The following is a 5,834-nucleotide window of genomic DNA, read 5'->3' as shown; positions in this document are numbered from 1 at the left end:
GACCGCTGTGCAGGCCCTTCTCCTTTGCACTATTGTCCTCATTTCCGAAATGAGATCCTCGCTGTGCTAGATTCAACTCAAGGACTGGCCAAGCCAAAGGCAAAATACCCATTAACTTCAGTTGGAAGCTTGCCTGGCATCCAGTGCATATATAATTCCCAAACTGACTGGAAGGAACTTAAATATAGAAATCYGTGTATTTTCTCTTTACTCAGCTTATTAACCTTTTCTTCATGAATCATCAATCTTGGAGGTAACTAAATCACTTTTGGACTGAGCTGGTATTACTTTTTACTAAAATCATTCCCTTCTATGCAGGTGCCTGTGAAACCCACACAACTGGCGTATCCCGTGATCCCACCAGCCTTGCGCCCGTGCCCTCAGGCAAGCAGGCAGAGTTTCAGACGCTTCCATCCCCACCAAACTCACGTGGCTGTTCTTTCCCGTGGGGATGTTTCATCCATCTTCTCCAAGGGTTACTGAGGAAGTCTCGTTACAAGCAAAGGTCTTTAAGCGCAAGTAGATCCCAGAGAASTATTTGCTCTCATTGCCTTCTGTGTGCTGCTATTATTTTATTTTCAAAAACACCTCTGCAATACGCTGTGGGCTGAAGGAAAAATACAAGTGGAGGTGAACCTTAACGTACAACACAGATGCAAAATGAAATTCAGTCATGCAGAAAGTGCCGACAACTTATTATACATGAATGGGATGTGAAGTACATTTTATCTAATCCCAAGGCATTTAAAAATAACCATTCAGCATCTTCTCACCTGGTATCTGTCGTCTTATTGATTTTGAGCTGACTTTTGCAGATTGACTCCATCTGCCAGTTTGGTTGTCATGCTTTGGAGTCCTCAACTGCACAGAAAATGGTGCCATTGCCATTATCAGAGATGTTTTTAATGTAACTGGTGTAAGGTGAACTAGAACAATACCCCAGAATGAGAACAATTAATAATATCATCCAGCTGGGAATAGTGAGCAACACTTATAGCTGAGCTCTTCTGCTACGGGATGAAAAACCTGGACTAACCAACTACACAACCAGCAGAAAAATATTTTCATTTGGAACAATATTTTTGTCAATTTTAACTGTGTAACATGGTCAAACACAAAAGAAATATCAAGTCACTTATTACACCAATTTATCTGTCAGCTAAGTTGTTTCTTTTGAGGCCTTCTGGCAACAGTCAAAACTTCCTAAGATACCTTTCAGATTGCCCCCAGATTTTCTTTCAAGTGTATCATTCTTTGCAATGAAGTATAAGCCTACATCAAGGCAAAACACCAGGGCAGAGGAAGAAAAAAAGAGGCAAAACTTTGCATATATGGGAGTAAAATGAGAGCACCTCTCACAAAAGTGGAATTTCATTTCTGAGTTGGTTCACTGAATCATGAACTCAGGCTAAAAGGGTTCTTTGTGCACCTAGTGAGCAAGAGTGTCTGGGGGAGGGAAGTCTGGCTGCGTGATTTTGCTGTGCTAGTTTATGTTTAATACAATCTTCAGTCATGACAAATTTATGCAGCGCGAGAACATTTCAAACACAGCAAACTCTAATGCTATCCAAATATCCCAGTGTTCTACAAACACCATGGACAGAGTTCAAATATATCTTGGGGAAACATAAAAGTTTAAGCACCACAAAATCCTGACGTTATATGGCTGTTCCCTGATAAACATCTGCACTGGCGTGGGTAGTTCCAGAGTGAGTGTTATTACGCGACTGCTTAGGGTGTCCAAGTACCATGAAACAGTGGCTGAAGAGCAGGATGCTGCACCGCAGCGACGGCTCGGGCTCCTTCTGGAGCACCACCCGCTTGCTAAGGGTGGTCCTTGAGGCGTCTGTGCAAGCACACGTGAAAGCACTCTCAGCAAAAGACCAAATTTTACCTTGGGTCTGAAATATGCAACTCAACACAAAACAYTTGCTGATCTATATCCAGAGTGGGATTTAACCCTCATAAAAGTAGGTTAGGGAAAAACCTCTACCAAGTTAAGTGTATCTGAGGTTGAAATTGATATTCCAGCCTTACTGGCTGCCTGTGTGTTAGATGTGCGCTGGGTTTTAGATTTGTGACTGCAGTGTGGTGCAAATGCTTAGGCATAAAGGACGCAAGATGTGGGAGATTTCAGATTTGTAGAAGAGTGTTGAAAATCCCCTCTGATTGTTCTTTAAATAATTTTCCCAGTTAGGCAGGAAAACATCCAAAGATCTTTAAAAGCGTTCCTTCACTCAGTAAATGATCTCTGAATTTCCAGTGGGCTGAAAGGATGATGCATTTCAGCATAACTGGAGGGATGCTGAATGAAGGATTCAATACCCAGCTACTATATCTTTTTCTTCAGTTAATTCATCTGTTCTTCTATCCCTCCCCAGCACAAGGATGCCTTCCTCGTGTTGCTATGCTTTTGCACTCAWTTATTTTTGTGCGTATTCAGAGCCCCTCTATCTCTGAGCATAGAAGTGTCAGCTGTAATCCAGTTACTCACGTGAAYCTGTATGTTCATAAAATCAGCAGATTTTGGCTGAGGTGTGTTTCTCACTATGAGGCATGTAGCAAGTCAATGGCATAGAGGGACAACAGGATKCCTGAAAAGAAAGTCAAAGGCAACATGAGAGGCAATGAAGAAGTGTATAGAAAAGCTATTTGTCTTCAAAACATCACATTTGTACAGATTTCATTTTTTTTTAAGTGCCCGTCTTTGCTTTGCATCCTTAGAGAATGCAATCAGTTAACTGTGGTTAAGCCCGTGTTTCCCAGGCTCATCGGTGTGGTGGTCCTCTCCTGAGTGAGCAGTGTGGCTCCTGCACTCACTGGCTAGCCTGCAGCAAGGGCCATGCTGATGGGACGCACAGGGATTTCCTCTGGGCCTGGACACTAGCTCATGCCCAGAGCTCATTAGCTTGAGGTCATGCCCATGAGCTCAAGCCACATGCTCATACCCTGCTCAGCCCTCCAGAGGGCTGCCCAGGTTTGGAAGACACTCTCTTATGCACTTCACTACTCAAGAAACTCTGGAGCATCTAATTCTGTTGAAGAATGTAATTAAGGGTTTTCCCTGAATTGAGACCTGACAGCTTAACTCATAAACTAGGAGTGAGGATGGAGGTGGACTGCTTGCAAATCTGTCATCGTTCAGCCTCCCTCCTGCTCAGCAGCGGGATAGGTGAGAGAGAAAAGATGGGTTCAGCAACGCATTAGGGAGGGTGGGAGATCAGCACTTGGAGTGACCAGYGTGGCAGAGGGGTTTTGACTTACCTGACAAACCTGTCTTTTCTGCATGCTCTCAGAAATAACATCACGCTAGAAGACMTAGGAAACACAATTTTAGCACCCAGGAAAATGAACCAGGTGAATTTGAGGGCTTCAGCGGCAAAATCTCAAGCAGATTCCCAAATTCTAGCAAGCCCGATATTTCCTTTCATCTCTATTAGAGGCTATCCAGCTCTGCACAGCATCTCCTGTGGCTCTGCAAAACGATCAGAACAGCATGCCAGTAATTCTGACATAAGAAGAGCGACACGTTAATCTCACTGCTGGGCGTCACGAGTGACAGCCAAAACTCTGCACGTGAAGAAATCAAAGGAACATTGTGCTGTTTGTAGGTCACGCAGTTCAAGGGAACTCGGGCTACCAGTTTCCCAATGGGTACCTGGGGTTTTGAACACAACATGGTTAATGTGGTGCAGAGATAAAAAATGCGGCATTTCTTTAGTCTAAATTGTAGCTTTGGTTTTTMAAAATTAATCACAGTAGGTTGAAGGGTCCAACACATTTTTTAAAAGATAAAAACGCATGGTAATCTTTCTAAAAATGAGTGTGGTAACAATAACACTACCAGATTACTCCTAATGTGGAGCAACAGGGGCTCTGCTAAGCAGACATCACTTCACCTTAAGTATTAAGCTAATTCCCTTGTACCATCAGGAGACAGCTTTCCCGTCAATCATGTCTGGGCGCATGACAGCTTATGGCTTAACTGCTCCTATCTTGTATCATTTAACTAGATAGTATCTGTTTTGACATTCATGACTGAGATACTTGGCTTGTAATTGGGAATGAGTACAACAGAGCAGAACAGGATGATTTCCTTTTCCAAGGATGGTTGTTAGGGTGACGTGTCGCTCTAATGCTCAACTTTACTGCAGAATGGAAACTCCCATATTAATGTTGCAGCACAGGGGAAATGAAGACCCAGGCATGACTGCAAAATCTTTAGAGAAAGGAATATGCACACTGGGGGCACGGAAGAAAGATAACGTCAACCAGTTGCCCTAGTCCAGACTTGGTGCATTGGGCTCTGCAGCAGCAAAATCCAGAAATTTGCTCTGCTCTCACAGTACATCAGTGAACATGCAGCTGCTGTGGGTCAGGCAGGATAGTACGAGTACAGGCACCAGCATAATACGAGTCTGACCTGCATTCTCAGCTTACACCATAATCATTTGGTTTTGTTCTATAGTATCTTAGAGAAGTTCCAAATTATGGAAGTATATCAGCTCCTGCTTTGGCTGTTATTTGCCTTCGCAATTTACTTAACTGAGGGTAGAGCGCAGGCACTGTCATGAAATCTACCCTTGTGGTTTCTGCTTTCATCTGAAGGGGAAAAATGTTTGGTGTCCAAACAAGGTTTGCCACCACTGACATATTTCACTCCAACCAGAGCTCTGGATCTTTCTGTAATTCAAATAAATAGAAAAACTGATGCTGAATTTTAGAGCATCACTTTGATCAAAACCCAGATAAAGAAAGGACGGCACTTACATGTTAAAACAACACTATTATCCTCCATTAACACATAGAATAAAAGAAAGCTGACAAAGCGGTTGAAAGCACAAACCAGAAAGTATTATGAGGCCAGAGAAGGGCATATAGTTTCTTGAGCTGTTTGATGTAACTGCTGCTGTCAGGTGAGTGCCCTAATTAATGCAGGTATCTCACTTTAATTGCATGGATCCAGCCTCTTTGTCTTTTCAGTAATCTCTAGAGCTGTACCTGGCATTAATTTTATTAATGGAACTATTACACTAGCTACAAATTAATTGGCAGCATGAGATTATTTACTGGATGTGCTTGTGTATACAAGGTTTTGTTTTCTCTGAACTGTAAGAATGGGAATCCCCCAAAGTTCTCTGGATTCTCCAGAATTAAGATTGGCCCCTAATGTTGAGATTTTGAATGTAAGTTTTAAATGTCCAGATACAGGAAACTTAACCTTCCTTTTTTGGTCTTTCCACAGTGCTGCTGCTTGTAACACCTAGCATGTTGTATGAGGAGCAATACCATCAATTATAGTAAAATTATTTCAGATTAAATGAAAAAACACTATTGGAGTAAAGGTTTTGTAGCTTGGCTTCTCTGAGAATTGCAGAACACTCAAAGATGCCATTCTCTTCAGCAAAAAACGAGTTTTGATTTTTGGTCCAAGCAGAAGGAGTCAAAATGGGAGTCAAAAATTGGGCCTTCAACTCCTTATTTAGTCTCCTCCATAAACAGATGACTAATTAAATTTCTCCCCTTTTCCCTAGGAGAATTTTGCACTATAAGTGACTCTATCAAAGTGCTAGGGCAAAGAAGGAGAAACAACTGTGGATTTGAATGCAATCAAAAAATGGACACATGAAAATGAAATGAAGAACATGAAAGATAACTAACTTAATGCCTCCTTGGCATGTTTGGATATATGCCTCTTTCTTTAAAAAAATAAGGGTACATTGAGTTCTACTGTGTACTTATTATTGAAAGAGACAAAAAAATAGCAGCTGTCATGTCCATTCCTGTATTTTTGCAAATATGTGTTTAGATGGGCCATATGTTTTTTCAAGGTT

At 41.9% G+C, this 5,834-nt stretch overlaps 1 long non-coding RNA gene across 1 annotated transcript; it reads right to left on the bottom strand.

Annotated features, from left to right (window-relative positions):
- Positions 1-486: 486 nt before the first annotated feature.
- Positions 487-2,584, bottom strand: LOC146595046 (uncharacterized). Its single transcript, XR_014896035.1, has 3 exons — positions 2,495-2,584; positions 774-926; positions 487-607 (listed from the first exon to the last, which is right to left on the bottom strand). It is a non-coding gene; the product is annotated as an uncharacterized LOC146595046 (long non-coding RNA).
- Positions 2,585-5,834: the final 3,250 nt, after the last annotated feature.

The sequence above is a fragment of the Rhea americana genome, unplaced genomic scaffold, assembly GCF_003343005.1.
Source record: "Rhea americana isolate MKP2758 unplaced genomic scaffold, rheAme1 scaffold_24, whole genome shotgun sequence".
Classification (NCBI taxonomy): domain Eukaryota; kingdom Metazoa; phylum Chordata; class Aves; order Rheiformes; family Rheidae; genus Rhea; species Rhea americana.
Note: the sequence above shows the minus strand (reverse complement) of the source record. Positions and strands in the feature narration are given on the sequence as shown.